Source organism: Ammodytes marinus, assembly GCF_949987685.1.
Source record: "Ammodytes marinus genome assembly, chromosome: 9".
Lineage (NCBI taxonomy): Eukaryota > Metazoa > Chordata > Actinopteri > Uranoscopiformes > Ammodytidae > Ammodytes > Ammodytes marinus.
In genome coordinates, this window is record NC_137213.1 from 6,777,144 (window position 1) to 6,794,649 (window position 17,506).

The window sequence follows — 17,506 nt, forward strand, 5'->3', positions numbered from 1 at the left end:
CAAACCGGGATGAACTGTACTGTATATAACAGTTCTTTAGAGGCACTGCTAGATGTACTGCGGGTTTTGGTGAATATCGTATGTTATTGTAGTTTATTCACACGTCACCATATTATCATTGTCACCAACAATTTCTTGATACACTTGTTGGCATTGAAGGCAGCGCAAAATGGGGAACCCAGAATAAGCTACTATAAGCTTTTCGGAGGAGGCCCAAAAATGTCAAACGTATTGTAGAGAAGAATAAAATATTAAAACACAATTCACAATAGACACAATACAGATGATCCCAATACAAGTATACTCTATAATGAACTATTACAGAAGCATTCTAACTGCCCAGAATCTTAAAAAAAGTCTCCTAACTTTAGGATAACCCTTCAGCCAGCCTAACTTTTCAGTTAGACCCAGACTAGCTGTGTTTTCTTTTTTTAAACCAAGTCAATGGAGACACAGTTAATGTATTTACTGAAAGGCTATTGAATGACTTGAAATTACTCTTAACAAAAAAAATAAAAAAAATAGTTGGAGACAAAACTTCCTTCACCCTCTCCACAGATGTCACCAACAGCTCAAACTTGTCTTTTTTAAAGTCAAAGGCCTTTTCTGCTCCATAAAGCAAAGTTAGCTGTCAGCCTACACAGTACTGTCAGGCTGGGCTGAGTCAGTTGAGATAGAACACTGTTGGTTACTATGCAACAGACAGAAATGCTGCAAACTGACGTTTGATTTAGCAGTTAGGATTTCCTAAATAGACTTAGGATAGGATGTGGTAAGATAAGATAGGATTCCTAAAGTTAGTTAGGATTTGCTTCTGTAATACCAAATCAGAGAAAATCCTATCTTAGACTCTCCTATCTTAAGTTAGGACTTAAGATAGGAAGTTTCTGTAATATGGCCAGGTGTTGGTAACAACTCAAGTAATCCATACATACAAAGTAACCAAAACAAATACGTTCACAAATTAAGTTATATGTAATAAGCTGAAATGACACAGGGAAAAAGTATTGGAGGTGCAAAAAGGCATGGAAAGCCAAGACAACAATTGAACTCTATCAGTAATTAAAAAGCAATCCAGCCCCTTTTCAGTGCAAATAATATCAGATGGTTCAGTCCCAACTGATGGCCTACAAAAAGGTATCATTTCCAAGGTGTCACAAGACACATCTCATGATGGGTAAAAGCAAAGAGCTGTCTCAAGACCTTCGCAACCTGATTGTTGCAAGACATAAAGATGGCATTGGTTACAGGCTCATTTCTAAGCGTTTGAATGTTCCAGTGAGGACTGTTGGGGCCATAATACGGAAGTGGAAAGACTATAATTTCACCATAAATGTGCCTCTTATCAGGTGCTCCTCACAAGATTTCTGACAGAGGAGTGAAAAGAATGATAAGAAAAGTTGTCCAAGAGCCAAGGACAACTTGTTGAGAGCTTCAAAAAGACCTGGAATTAGCAGGTACTGTTGTCTCAAAGAAAAAAGTAAGTTATGCCATGGCCTGTATGCACGCTCACCACGCAAGACTCCATTGCTGAAGAAAAAGCATGTTGAAGCTTGTTTAAAGTTTGCTGCACAACATTTTAAAAAGCCAGTGAAATACTTGGAGAATATAGTGTGGTCAGATGAGAGCAAAATTTAAGAGTTTGGATGCCATAATACACACCATGTTTGAAGGAGAAATAGCACTGCACATCACCCTAAAAACACCATACCAACAGTGAAGTTTGGAGGTTCGGAACATCATGGTGTGGGGCTGCTTTTCAGCAAATGGTAGAGGCAATCTTATCGAGACATTCTTGACCAAAATCTGCTGCCATCTACCAGGATGATGAATATGAAACAAGTGTGGACATTTCAGCAAGACAATGATCCCAAACACACAGCCAAGGAAACTCTCAATTGGTTTAAAAAAAAAGGAAATAAAGCTGCTAGAATGGCCCAGCCAATCACCTGACTTAAATCCCACTGAAAATCTATGGAAAGAACTGAAGATCAAGATTCATTAAAGAGGCCCACGGAACCTTTTAGATTTGAAGACTGTTTGTGTGGAAGAATGGTCCAAAATCACAACAGAGCAATGCATGAGACTAGTCTCTCCATACAGGAGGTGTCTTAAAGCTGTCATTACCGAAAAAGGCTTTTGTACAAAGTATTAAATAAATATCATTGTGCGTGTTCAATACTTTTTCCCTGTGTCATTTCACATTATTACAGATAACTTAATTTCTGAACTTATTTGTTTTGGTATCTTTGTATGTATGGATTACTTGGGTTGTTACCAACATCTGGTGAAAATATCATGTCAATACCACTATGGGAAATATATGTACTGAGGAAAATGGTGACGTGTTCAATACTTATTTCACCCGCTGTATGTGTTACGCCATATAACATTACAGGTGAAACTCGAAAAATTAGAATATCGTGCAAAAGTTCATTTATTTCAGTAATTCGACCTAAATGGTGAAACTAATATATTATATAGACTCATTACATTCAAAGTGAGATATTTCAAGCCTTTATTTGTTATAATTGTGATTATTATGGCTTACAGCTTATGAAAACCCCAAATTCAAAATCTCAGAGAATTAGAATATTACATAAAATCAATAAAAAAGGATTCTAAATACAGAAATGTCGGCCCTCTAGAAAGTATAATCATGCATATGTATTAAGTACTTGGTTTGGGCGTCTTTTGCACAAATTATTGCCTAAATGCGGTGTGGCATGGATGCTATCAGTCTGTGGCACTGCTGAGGTGTTATGGAAGCCCAGGTTGCTTTGATAGTGGCCTTCAGCTCGTCTGTATTGTTGGGTCTGATGTGTATCATCTTCCTCTTGACAATAGTCCATAGTTTCTCTATTGGGTTCAGGTCAGGAGAGTTGTCTGGCCAATCAACACAGTAATACCATGGTCAGCCAACCAGTTACTTGTGGTTTTGGCAACTTTCAGAGGTTGTGAAGTGTACACTCTGTACACTTCACAACCTCTGAAACCTGCAGCAGCTTGAGACCCATAGTAAGGTTGAGTCACCATCAACACTTCCACCCACTAAAAGCTCTGACAGGGGGTCACTCCATCATCCCTGTACGTGTTTTGAACACAGATGTTTAAACAGCGTTTGTCACTCATCCCTCTCAGTTTTAATTAATACATCAGTCTACACTGACATTTATTTGCAACGTACCACCTGTGGTGCTGTGGCTAGAAAACTCTAGATGCTACAGTGTGATGGCCTTTCACATTAAGAAAACACATGATTCATTCTGATGTAGAAATGTTGATTAGTGCCGCTTTAAAGCAATGTGTTTGGCCTAAATGAGACTTATTTTGAACTTGAAATGATTTTGTTCAAGTGTGAAAGAAAGCCCCAATACTAAATGTTTTTCTTATTGCAGTTCGCTAAGCCTTTGTCAACAGTGATTGTGAAACACCAAAGTGATGACAGCATGTTCACAAAGCTGTCAGCAGAGGCAACAGTGTTAAGGGGGCGCCCTTAGCTCAGTTGGTAGGGCATCCCCCCCTTGGACCTCGGCCAGCAGCGGACCCGGGTTCGATTCCAGCCCGCGGTCGTTCTCTGCATGTCACTCCCCTCTCTGCCCCATTTCAACTCTGTCTCTACACTATCAATAAAGCAAAAAAAAAAAAAGGACTGCATGGAATTTGCAATTGCAAATATTGGATCTTATTCAGAGGGGTTCTGCCCAAAGAACAACTCCACTGCGTATACAATGTTCCACACATGAAATTGTTTCCTTATTGGAGAGGTGCATCGGGCTCACTTCCAACGAAGGCCTTCAGGATGATCGCTAGGAAGAAGATGAGCCACACATTCTGCTTTAACAACTATTGGACAGATTGTCATATTATTCTGAGCATGTTAGTATGCTGACGTCAGCATGTAGCTCAAAGCACTGCTGTGCCTTACTATATATAGAGGGGATATAGAGAGACCCTAACCCTATTAACCAGCAGCTGGCAAATTGCTATCGGTTATGTCCATCTGTAACTACACTCAGGCTAAAAACCCTGCTTGGAATACCATCAAAGTGATATTCTGCGTATTCAAACAAATGGATGCCCTGGGCTGAATGGGTATTGAAGTGATTGCTGAAGCCTGTTATTGCATAAAGACCTTTCATCTCGTGTGAATCCCCTGAAGACAAGACAACATACACACCCATTCTCAGTTAATATATCCCCTCTATCTCCATCTCTCATTTGCTCGTCAAGAAATATACATTGAGTTGGAGAGACAATTAACTGTCCACAGCAGGGTCGAGACATAGACGAGCAGAAGGCTCAAACGGCTCAGCTAATTTGTGCTGTTTTACCACTGACAAAGGCATTGTGACTAATTTGACAAAACAAGAGCTCCTCTCTTCAGTCTACCTCTGCCCTTTTTTTTACCAGCACGCTCTCCCTCTTTGCACCATCAAACGTCCTCTTGAAGCACCTCAGGGATAGCTATAGCAGCTTTGACGGATAGCTGCCTCTCATGTTGGCGTCAAAACGACAATGCAAAGGGCTTAAGCGCTATCCATAACAAGCCTGTGCGTGGTGTTTGTGTGTGTTTGCCTCCCAGATTAACGGTGCGTTTGCAGAACATCGTCCATCTGTGTAAGAGTGTGCAAAATTTTACCAAGGACCAAATCCCCTATGCTCATTCAAATGCTCAAAGCTCCACGTCCCATCTGGCCTTCCTGATCCAGCAGTTAGACTGGATCCTGCTCTTCCATCCTCTCTCTCTCTCTCTCTTGGTTGTCCATCGATTTTGATGATGACGTCCACTTTTAACCTTTTCGTAAAAAAAAAACATTTTAAATAAACAAAAACATACTTCTTCACTTACTTACTTTACTTTCCCTATCCTATCACATGGCTACCATAGCCCAAACAGCACAGCCACCTTCAACAGACCCAGGCTCTGTACAAACAAGCTCCAGGTAGTGACAATGCCGATTCTACAGATCCTATCATATGGCTAACACAGCCTAAAAACAGCATTGCCACCTTCAACAGACCCAGGCTCCGTACTAGTAAGCTCCAGGTAGTGACAATGCCCATACTACCCATCCCCATTGTTCCACGTCTATCTATGAGATTTAATGTGGCTATACAACCCAATCCTAGACCTACATAACCTCTGACAAGTAGGACATGTAAATGTGTCAGTAGACACTGTGGGCTCCACAGGAGTTTTCCTCCTGTCCCTCTTCTGCTGACTCCTGGCTGTCCTGTCCTCCTCCAGCCTACGGGTCCCCTCCTTACACACCTGCCACCATGTGGTGCGGTCAGCAGCAGTAACTTCCAGGTCCTCAGGGCTGATGTTACATTTCTTCAATGTGGTCTTCATCTGGTCCTTGTAGCGCTTTTTCTGCCCCCCAGCCGAACGTTGGCCATGACTTAACTGGCCGTACCACACTCTGCGGGGCAGTCGGTCCTGGGGCATTCTCACCACGTCCAAGCCATCTCAGCTGGTGTTGGGTGACCAGAGCCTCAATACTTCTACAGTTGGTCTTTGCGAAGATTTCAGAATGAGGAATATGATCACGCCAAGTGATGCCAAGGATACGCTGCAGACAGCGCATGTGAAAGTTCTCCAGGGACCTGAGGTGGCGGCTGTAAGTGACCCAAGCCCCACAGCCATACAGCAGAGTGCTGATACAGACAGCATGGTACAGAGACACCTTGGTGTGGAGGTTTAAGTCCTTGTTTTGAAAGACCCGGTGTCGTAGTCTACCAAAGGCAGCAGACGCTTGCCTGATGCGGTTCTGGACCTCTTCATCAATGCTGCAGTCATCGGAGAGCATACTCCCCAGGTATTTAAATGACGGTACCACTGATAGCTGTTCATTAGCAACAGTAAAGACAGGCATAGTGGAAGGGGGGCTGGCACTCCATTTAACCTCTGTTTTGGTGGTGTTGATGGTTAAACCCATCCTTCTGTATGCTTTGGCTGCAGCATTAAGGACAGGCTGGAGCTCTTCTGGAGAGTTAGGGGCCACTCACACTAGGGCCGCGGCCCCGTGCCAAAGCTCATTAGCATACTAAAGTCTAGAACGTTTGGCTAGTGTGACCATGCCAACTGTATTCCAGCACGGAACAGCCCCTTGGCCACGGCACACTTCTTTTTCCTCCCGTCAGCTGTCATAACTGCCTTTACGCATGGCGGTGGAGACGCACCCAAAACAACACACCACGGCCCGGTGATAAGGAAACAGTAGCCTACACTAAGGTTTAACAAGAAACTTTATAAAGACACTTAAAAAAACGATCTCTGCCCATACAAAAAGTTCTGACTTGGATTTGATGGAGCGATCGATGTGTATAAAACCATCCGGTACGTATGGTCTGATGACGGGCCGTAATATTAATAATTAACAGCGTGCTGCACAAATATGAGACTGTCCACCGCGACCTATTACGTCAAGGCTACATTTAAAAAAAAAAAAACAATATCTTAAGGATTCTCGTTGCTCTAATATGGAAGTGGAATATATGATGCAAATTTGGCCGGATGAAAATATTCACTAACAGTCGTATAGCCTACAAGTAGACTACGCTCCAAATCCTAAACGCGCACGGTGACGTAGGCAAGGTGCAATCGTGCCCAGGCCACGAGCAGTGTGATCACGGGCCAGTGGGGGGAGTGGGGAGGGGGGGGAATCGTGCTGAATCTTCCTGCAGCACGGAACAGGCAAACGGCCCTAGTGTGAGTGCGCCCTTAGCAACAAATGCGCAATCATCTGCATATTGCAGTTCAAGGATCCTTTCATCAAGCAGTTTGGTGGTAGCTTGGAATCTCTTGATATTAAAGAGGTTTCCATCCAGTCTGAAGTCTACATGCACACCACTGCTATTCTCAATCTCTTTATGGAGAGTAACACAGGAGGAAGGAATATGTTAAGGAGCACAGGTGCCAGCACACAGCCCTGCTTGACGCCTGTACGAACAGGGAAAGGAGCGGACTCTTTTCCTCCCATGGTCACTTTATCAGTCATATCATATCATGTTGGCGTCAAAACGACAATGCAAAGGGCTTAAGCGCTATCCATAACAAGCCTGTGCATGGTGTTTGTGTGTGTTTGCCTCCCAGATTAACGTTGCATTTGCAGAACCTCGTCCATCTGTGTTTACCAAGGACCAAATCCCCTATGCTCATTCAAATGCTCAAAGCTCCACGTCCCATCTGGCCTTCCTGATCCAGCAGTTAGACTGGATCCTGCTCTTCCATCCACATTGTTTTGTGTCTGAGCTGGAGGTGCTATTTTGTTTGGCAGCCATAGTGTCGGCATTACACATGCAAAAAAAGTTACTGTGAATGCTTATGCGCCTGAGGGTCGGACATCGGCTGAAGTTAAAAACAAATAAATAAATAAAAAGGTCAGTGTTACGACTGGGCAGAGAGGACACAGGTGCGGAGACAGTACCAGTTTAGGATGTTTTATTTGCTGGAAAAGCTGGGGGTTTGGGCTGTGATCCGGTGGGAGCTGGCTAGCATGGGGCTCCAGGGGGAGAGCAAAGGGGAAAGTCCAGGGAGACGAGCAAGAGTGGGCAGGCAGTGGGGTCCGGAGTGGAGAGCAGGCTGACGAGGGCTGGAGCTAGTGGCAGGAGTCAGGCCGGGAGAACTGAGGCAAAAAGAGACAGAAATTAGGCGACGGAAAAAACACAGTGGAAACTGTCAAAAATCAAGATGGCTGGAGAGTGACTGACTGGGTAAAACAGAGACTCCGGCCCTTTCCCAAATGACTCCCTATGCACTCCCACTCCGTGAGCGAGTGTGACTCGCTGTGGAGTCACCCTCGCGGCTGTGGGGTGCCACTCGATCATTAAGGGGAGGGTATAACAACGGCGCGGCTTTGGCAAGCCCTCGCCTCTGTCAGACGGAAACAGGAAGAAACCTGGAGACACTAGTTAACTGTTAAGTCTTTATTTCTCACCCTAAAATAGAATTCCACCACTTTTATATTTGACCTGAAACGATCTTTACATTCATAAGCTACGCATGTGAGAGTAAATGTAGTATTGAATAAAAACAAACTCACTCCCATGATTTTTTGGCTGCATAATTTATTTTGTGTTAAACATTTTGTAACTGCATATTCTTAATTTTACCAGCTCAGTCTGTAGTGGAGAAAACGGGTGAGTGCTTGATCCGCTGTTTAATTATCCTTTTAGTTTACATGCACAGCAGCATACTAAACCAGGGAAAAGAACAATAGTCTGCTAAAGCATGTATTCCACTTGTCATGATACGTTAATCTGCCATTTCGACCCGCGAATCGCGGCAGTTAATTAGCGTGCATAAATTATAATGCACTGCAAGGGTGGTCATAAATAAGAAAAGTCATGCGCTCCAGCTGACTGACGTCACCGCCGCTATTACTACCCCTCATTGGCTTTAACAGTAACACAAATCTTACTAACAATTTAAGGAAATAATAATCACTGTCCCTTATTAACTTGTGGGCATTTTCTTCATCTGCTTCGTTTTATCTTTTATCCACGCCTTGAAAATACACTAACGGTAGACAAGTGGCATAATCAAATCAACAAGTGTAAAACAACATGTTAATTCCAAAATTGTAGGCTACCCTCTGGTTCCGTCATTTAGGGCTATGCATAAAAATAATCAATCAAATGTCTGTTTGAGGTAAGAGAACGTTTCATTTATAATTCGGGAAACAAACTCCATGGAACTCTCATTTGTAAATTGGCTCTTCCATTCCGGACTTAATTGATTGGCGGACAACTGTGTCAAACGTAGGGCTGAGCCAACGTCGATGCAGACTCGGTGATCGAGGGCTTTATCACCCACTCACACTCGAGGCTCGATGGTTTGGGACGACACTCAATATGGCGGGCCCTCCTCGCGAACGCGCAAACGAAGGGATAGTGGATAGGGATAGGGTGTAGGGGGTGGATCTAGATTGGGCCTCCTACAGACCTGACTCCAACCCTGCAATCAGACCAGACAGACAGGGGTAAGGGGGAAAAAACACACAAAAAAAGCTACAGGTGTGGGGATTTAATTGACTTAATTGTTTACTAATGTTTCTGCGCAACAAACGTAATGATGATGATGATAATAATAATTTGCCTAATACAAAAGTTTTATTTCACCTTTCGGAAATAGTTGCCACGTACCTAAAAACAAAAAAATGTAAAAACAAAATAAAACGGGCATCTGCCGTAGAAAACAAAAAGTGACATACAAGTGTGACAAAACACTAAATACAGTATGAGAACCATATTTAAACTGTGCGCTCCTGTTTGCCAGAAGAAGGAATAGAAAACAGCATCAAACATATTTTGCCTTATAAACCTTTTTTTTATGTATGAGAATAAATTCCATAAAGTGCAAATAGTTGAATGAATAAAAAACAAAACACCACTACACACCGTGGGAATTAATATATTCTTCTGGGGAAGACAGGAAAATGTTTAGTTTGTTGACTCAGTTTGATCTTTAGAAATGCTAAAAAGGCACAAAAAAACAGCCTGCTGCTACTTTATATTGTACAAGGTATAAAGTAGCTGTGTTTCTTTGCTCTCATCAACAGTCTAATTACATTAACAAGGGTATTGCTGCTGTGTAGTAACAAAACATACAAGTGATGAAGGACAAGATGAAGGCATACTGAAGTTTGTAAATGCTTAAAAATTTGCCAAAGTTTTACTGTCGAAACAAAAAAAACATGAACTCTCAAGTTGAACATGAATAAAATATCAATCAAAAGCCAACACAAAAAGGAGCACAAAAACAAAGGGGGGAATATATATAGATTTTTTTCACCCCAAAAATTCTCAGACTGTTTCATTTTTTGTTGTTGCTTTTTCTCGTCTGAATTGAGTGAGCACGATGCAATGTTTGGCTCCGTTTGCAGGATAATGGGGTTGGACATGCACAAGGCCATGAGGACAAGTCGACTTATTGATGGCCTCGACCCCAGTGACTCATGCAGGTCAATATAAAATGACCAAGGTGCAGGAGTTTCCTCACAGATTCAGTTGGGTGCCTTCGTTCCTGTTGCAAACAATTGCATGTTAGTAATCTCTGTTGAGCACTTTAAAACAGCATTAATCTTGCATTTCCTTTTTCAGGTTATCCCATTTCTTGGAGTAAACAGCACATGAGCACAAATCCGGGTTTAATCAATATTTTCGTACTGAATTTCTTTGTACTCTGAGAAGAAATGTAGGACTTCCTCACACCATGCGTACGCACAAATGAAGGTTTGACTTTAAAAAAATGTAAACACACCTTTTAAACTAAATATATATTCAAAACACATTAGTTGAAAAGAGCTTATAGGATTTGTTTTAAACTGTTCATTTAATAATGCATTGGCTAAATCTATTGAATAACCATTAAATTGATGCACTTTCATCCTCGTAAATTATTCATTAACATATTCTTCTATAACAGCTGAGTTCACAGTCCTAGCTTGCAATGCAGCAGTAAAACTATCCATATTTGGTTTGCATTGTTCATGTGTTCTGGTTACGCAATTGAAAATGTAATCTTAGAATTACTAAATATGAATGACTTTTGGTGAGTTTCATCACTTTGGCCCATGTGTTGGCAATATGCCACTGATGGACTTTAATTAATCCAGCCATGTCATTTATCATGGACTGATCAGGTGGGCCCATCCTTTAATTTTTTATTAAATGTTATCTCTTTTATGCTTCAACTTTAATATCGACAGTCCTTGTCTCTTGCGAAACAATCTTTACCGCCTCCATTATTGCATCTTAGTTTTATTTTTTTTAACCACCGTGACCCCCAAGGAAACACTTTGGCAAAAATAGCTTTTTGTGGCGGCTATTTCTTCAGGTGTGAATCTCTTCTTTTCTACTCTAGGGAGTATGCTTCTCGATAAACTTCACCGTTGTATTCTTGACACGCCTTGGCAAGTTATCCAGAATCACTGACTCCACCTTTTAATCGGAGCTCACAGCTCAGCAACACAACACAAAAGAGCTGCGCAACAACCTGCTATAATGTTTTTTTTACAGTTCAGTGCACAGTAATTGAAGCAGCCTGGAATGCTTAATAAGTGGGCTGCTTCATTCATTTGCATCTGTTTACAGAAATACTTTTTTTTGTAAGGAGTGTAAAAGTTTAACCAAAAGTATTCTAAAAGCTACTCTTTTTGTTGAGCTGACAGCACAAACCCAACCCGATCCTGGTGTAAACTTGCTGTCCCAAATGTGTCCCTCTCTCGCACACGCCTTGTTCATTTTCTCTTAGCCAAATACATCATATATTCAGCAATATGTCAACGAGCCAATCACAATGAGCCAATCACATTGTCAAAATGGTCCTATCATTAGGAATGTAGTACTTGAATGCGCGGCCAACTGCTAGGATATAAAATTAAAGAGGAGGCCAAAGAACTGAACTGATGCAACAAAAACCAACATAGTAGGGCACTTGACAAATACAATAATGCAGCTGCCTGTCTATTTTCTCAGAGTTTTTGTCTTTTTAACGTTGCCCTTTGAAGAATTAATCGAAATAAAAGTTGCCAAACTATGTCTGTCTCTATTTCTGTCCATACCAAGATGGGAGTAACACAGGTAACAGTTTGTACACTGGTTTTTACTGTACTGATCACCTGCAGACTAAAGAGGGAAAGGCTTGGATAGACTGAGCCAAGGAGGGCAACAATATTTATGACGAAATCATGCTGAAAGAGTTAATGAGAGAGGAAGGAAAGAACCGCATACTGAAAGGCAAGAAGAAGTTTAAAGATCTCCTATTTTACTACTTTTCTGGTCTTAATTTCTTGTTAAAAACTGCTATAGAGCAACCTGACACGAATCACATCACAAAAAACCATGTAGATTTTCGGGACACTCTTCCTCTCACCCTAGCGAGCACAGCAGTCTGCTCCACACACTAGCTGCATTCCAATAGTAGTTGCACATCCCCTCGTTCACCTCCCCTCAGCCCTTGGTATGACGTAACAGCATACGTTGCACGGAGGGAACTTGGAGACCGGAGGGAGACTGGGCGGGGGAGGAGCGGGGGATACAAATGGAACCCACTTGCCCACTTGCCCTTGTAGTCGCAATGGACCGTCAGTTACATAGTAGTTCTGAATGCAAATAATACAGAATTATAACATTCTGCTAAGGTAGTCTATGTTGCAGAAAGCCATTTCCATAGCATAACAAACATTGAATTTCGACAGGGTAACTCAGATTATCAAGATATTGTTACTTACACATGTAAATTGTTTGCTCCGACATATTTTCTTATTTATGTTAGTTTCAACCAAAAACATTTGTTTTAAATAGTCCTCTAATTGGCAGCCGTCGGTGTTATAGCAGCAATGTGTAAACTGCAATACATTCACTGGATTGTTCGTATGGAAATAGGATAGCCTAATCGAGGCGTTTTGGAATATATTTATATAGGCTATATATAGTTGTCCTGCGGGTGGCCGCGATGTCCCTAAAAGCATACAGTCTACCGGAAAATAAAAGGAGAAGAAGAAGAAGACGAACTGCAATGCACTGTGGGTGATATCCACCTCGGAGTGACCATCCATGTTGACTTGATCACTCAGCCCTCCGAGGGTCTATCTCACGAAGTTCACTTCAGTTTCCAGACTATTGGAACGACACTTAAGATGGCAGCGGGGATTCCCCTGAGGGCAAGTGCCTAGGGAAAGTGAACGAGGGCCTGTTGAACGGGTATTGGAATGCACCCACTGATTTGAGCTTCTCCGCCCCTCCCCCCTCCTGCAAACCCCACTCCGTTGTGATTGGTTACCTTCCTTCCGGAACATTTCCAGCAGCGCGGGGAGATTTCTGAGAGAGGAAGGTGGGGGAATGGCCGGAGCTTGCCTGTGCAGCATTACCATGTATGGAAACATCCGGGGACGTGACGACACGATACCCGGAAATTTGAACAAGTGAATTCTCGACCGGCTGCCCTAGTGTTTAGTGCTCTGCATAACCACCCCAGACGGTAAGCAGGGAATACGTCTAAATGCATGTACGTAATTATTTGATACGCTAGTATGGTTAAACATGACTATAAATCATTATAACAACGTTTATAGGTCATAAAAGTCAAAAAGTATCATAGGTCCTCTTTAAAGAATTCTGGTCCACCTCTGAACAAAACTCTAACAGAACAACAATCAAAATAGACCTAGAACACAGACAATATCCCAGAAGCTCTAGCTCATGAAGATGTCCTCATCTGACAACACAACCTAGCCCTTCAGGAAATCATGGATTCTCTCAAGTGACTCCCTGACCCTTACAGCGTGGCTCAGATAGCAATCAGGCAGAACACATATTTACACACATCTCCCTTACTCCCCTCTGAGTTCTACTGTGCCCTCTAGCACCTTGACCTTCCACAGGCATTGCTAACTCCTCAGCCCAGGGAGCTTCACGTGCAAACCTTAAGAGATTTAAAGACATGCAAGTAATTCCTTATTCAGTATTTCCTTGTTTTGGAGCAGCAGCTTTTAGGTAACACTACCTGCAAGGTCTAAGATAACACACCTCATGGGGTTACTCAGGGGAAGTGCATTAGCTCAGGCATCAGCTGTGTCAGAGGGTCGACTCATAGCTAACCACTCTTGTGCTGGCTTTATAGACAAAATGAAAAAGGTTTCAGATCATCTGTCGAGGTGGTTTGACATTGCTCAGTGTATTTCACAGTATCTCTCGTACAGGGCTCTCGACTCCAGACACAGCTGCTTTCGCCCACTTGCTCTTCTCTTCCGTCAAGAACGGGTTGAAGTCCTTGGGCAGTGTTGTGCCTGAAAGCGTTCAAGCGTTCATATTTTGGGTGAACGTGAACTGAATATGTATTTCTGCCTGATGAACGTTATTGCGAACGCGTTCATTCTGGCGTTTGTGAACGGCGCTCTTATAGTCATTCAATCGTTCATCAAGTGCCAGATTTCCATAGAAAACCCCACTAATAGACAGCGCCTTAATATGTAGCGGAAAAACACCCAATCTGGCAACACCTGCCACCACAGCGTCGCACCGCCGCTGCGTCATCAAAATGCGAAACACCGCGGCAAAACACAAAAACAAATGAATGCAGCAGCACTTACTCAGACCATGGACCTATCCTCAGGCTCTACATCTTCTTCGTATGATTGTTACCTACCTCAGATTGTGTTAATGTTAATAATGATGTCAACACATCTTCTGGACTTTGTTGTTAACAGTATACTGCAGTTTAGAATGGTCTCCTTGAGGGTTTACTATTTTAAGTTGGAATTTGTTTGTAGAACCTGCCTGGTATATTATTCCAGTATCGCTTTCTTTGAATGAAATTTCATGTGAATTGTTTCCAGGTTTGGAAAATTATAAAAATGGAAAAACATTTGCACCTTAACCGTTTTTGTTTGAATAATTCCTCATTAAAAAGACCATCAAACAGCAACTTTTTCCTCATATTTTTGAGAATATACTGTAGGGGTAAAAGCTGCAGCTGGCTTCTAGTGTGGACTGAATGTTGTTGAAATAATTTCTGTTTGTGGTTCTATATGGTATGTGGCAATTATTTAGAAAAATAATAGCCTGCAGCAACATATTGAAGAAGAAAAATAACTATGAACTAGTTCATTTTTGGACTGTGAACTTAGTTCATAATTTTTAACCATGAACTATGAACTGAACTAGTTCATGTAGAAAAAGAACTTTCCCAACACTGTCCTTGGGTTGGTTGCCACTGTGATTGCTACTTTCAGGGCTCCCGACTACTACTTGTTGGATTCTCAGATTTGTTTCCTGTGTCATTGAGGTTAACTAATGCATGCTACCTCTTCACCTGAATTCTAAGCTGCTTTGCCTTTTTTTTGTATCTCCCTTTCTCCCTCGGTCACGTCCATTAATCCCTACTCCCCAACTAAACTTCATAGTGTCTGCTAGTCTCTGTTCTGTGTTTAGGTATTTTTCTATAACAAAACCCTGACTAGACTGGCTGCTGATCGATACTTACAGCTGTCATTTAGCTTAAAGGGGACATATTATGCAAAAACTCGGGTTTAAATGTGTATTTCCGAGGTCTACTAGAAAAGGTTTTAATGGTCTATTGTACAAAAAGCCCATTAGTTTTCTACCAATGCCCATTTCTTCATTGCCTTTTCAGGCCTTTTTTGGCCTCTCCCTAAAAAATTTGGTTTTGACATCTACCCCCCTCCTATCTACATGGGCGTGCATGCACCGCCCTGCTCATTTACTCTATACCTACCTATATGGGCATGGCACACGCCCAGCTGTCAGTTTTGTTTACTTTTGGCCAATGCAGCATGGAGATCGATGTTACCATGTTTACCTTCATTTCTACAGCAAATATCAGCACACTTATCACTTCTAAACCAAAAGCTTTACAACTGAACCTGGTCAGGCAGGAGTCTGAGCTGAAAACTGTGAAAATTGCATCAAGATTTCTGGTTTCCCTGACATTATCCTCAGGTAAATACAGTTTAAATATGTCACAGTCAGTAACAGAATATGAGCTAAGTATTTATGAATAAACTCTCTAAACTTGTAACATACAACGTTTTATGTATGTCTCTACAGGTTAAACTGGGGAATGATCTACAACCCAGTGGAGTGAAAAAGCTTTGGTTGTGAAGCCATGCTGTAAATGTACAGTAACGTGGCAGGAAAGGAATGTATCATGTCAAGATCCACTGGAAAGACATTATCTTTTGTAAAAAAAAAATATATAGAAACAATTACAGTATCTAGTAGGTAATGTATCATTTGTATTGTGATCACTCATTTATAATAAAGTTTTACTGTTAAAACATGTATTGTGTTGCTTACTGTCACTGTTTGCTTCGTGTAGTAAAGGATTACTTGAAACTCACATTTTCATAGTCAGGATGTTGGACTAGTTTTCAGACCGATCTACATGCATTGACTTATACGTTTTTTAATTCAACCCTTTATCTGAAGATGTTTTCTTTGAAACAGTATCATTACATTTTAAAATGACCAAAACCATACTTAAAAATAAAGCAGTTTATTCATAGCCAGTGAAATGGAAATATAAAGTGTACATAATTCAAACAGAAGCAAAGCCATATTGTATGTAACTGTCCAGTTGTTGCTGGTGGGCCCTGAAGAAGACCACCTGTTCCACCCAGTGAACAGTCCTCTGATGGAACAGATAGTGTGACAGTCCTTGTGGGTCAACGCTCCGTCAGGTCACCCAGATAGCTGTGAAACATGGCACATTCAATGTTACATCATGTGTAGCCTACATACATGATACATCTGTAGTTATGGCAAAGCTACAAACTAATGAAAATATATTTTTTCTTCCATTATTAAATAAGATGGGCCACTAATAAGTTCAGTATAGCCCTTGCTCAAGAAGAAACGAGTTCTGAGTGATACTGTGTGCTTTTTGAAATATAATGGACAGGAAACAAACAGCAGCAGAGGCAACTTACAGTAGGCTATTCCTGTCTATTATATGACACTGGAGATGTAATAGGCCTACTGCTGCATGTACCACGACTGCTTGCATAACTACACACTGTCAACAACAAACAAATACTCTTCAGTTTCCAACACACCATACAGTTTCACCGTGTTTTCACACAGGGGCTGTCACGGACAGACTCACAGATCTAACCGTTAGCATAAAAGCTAACGGGCGCTAACGCTAACGCTAACTACTTAACCCAGAGACATTCTCTCGTTTCAGTCGGCGTTGGTTATTATAGGAGGGATAAATTAAAGCACATTACACACATTGAACTCATAAACGGACAGATTTGTTTTTAAATAGGACTACTTACATTTCCAGAGGAGAGATGGTGTCTCTCTGTCTTCCAGGCACAATCTCCTCCACACTCCAGTATAACAGCAGATCACACTAGATTGCCAACCTTTGCTGGGCATAGCCAAACAAAAAATCCATTCAGCCCCGGTCTGCTTCGAGGCTGGGGTGTGATGGTAGCTTGAGGATGAGCTAACACTGCAGCTTGCTTCTCCTCTGTTGTTGCATGAGCGAGTGGAGGCTCAGCTGTGTGTGATTACCAACGGGGCGTCTTGATTTGCCAATCAACTACCGAGTTTCTGGTAAGCTTTCCCGTGGGAGTATTTATGGTAATGAAAACCGACCGGTTTCGTCACCAGTCTGTGTTTTTTGGAAGAAACCTTCAAATCCCCCTTTTTTCGAAAAAAGCATCCCTGAAGAAACTGACACATTTGTTTTTTTGAAGCTTGTGTGTGCTGGTAGAGACCCCAATAACCTAAAAGGGTGCCCAAACACCTGCAATGTTTTGTTTTTCATAATATGTCCCCTTTAATGCATGTAGTGGCGACTGGTCATTAGGGGCACCCTCTAGGGGTAGTATAGCGCAACTGCGGTCAAAATCTCTGCTCTTCCTTTTTTTACGGTTACGGCCTCCACACACATCCTACCTCTACTGCGCGTCTACCTCGCGTCTGCGTCTGACTTTTTGTCACTGACCTTGTAATCAACCTAGAGCGG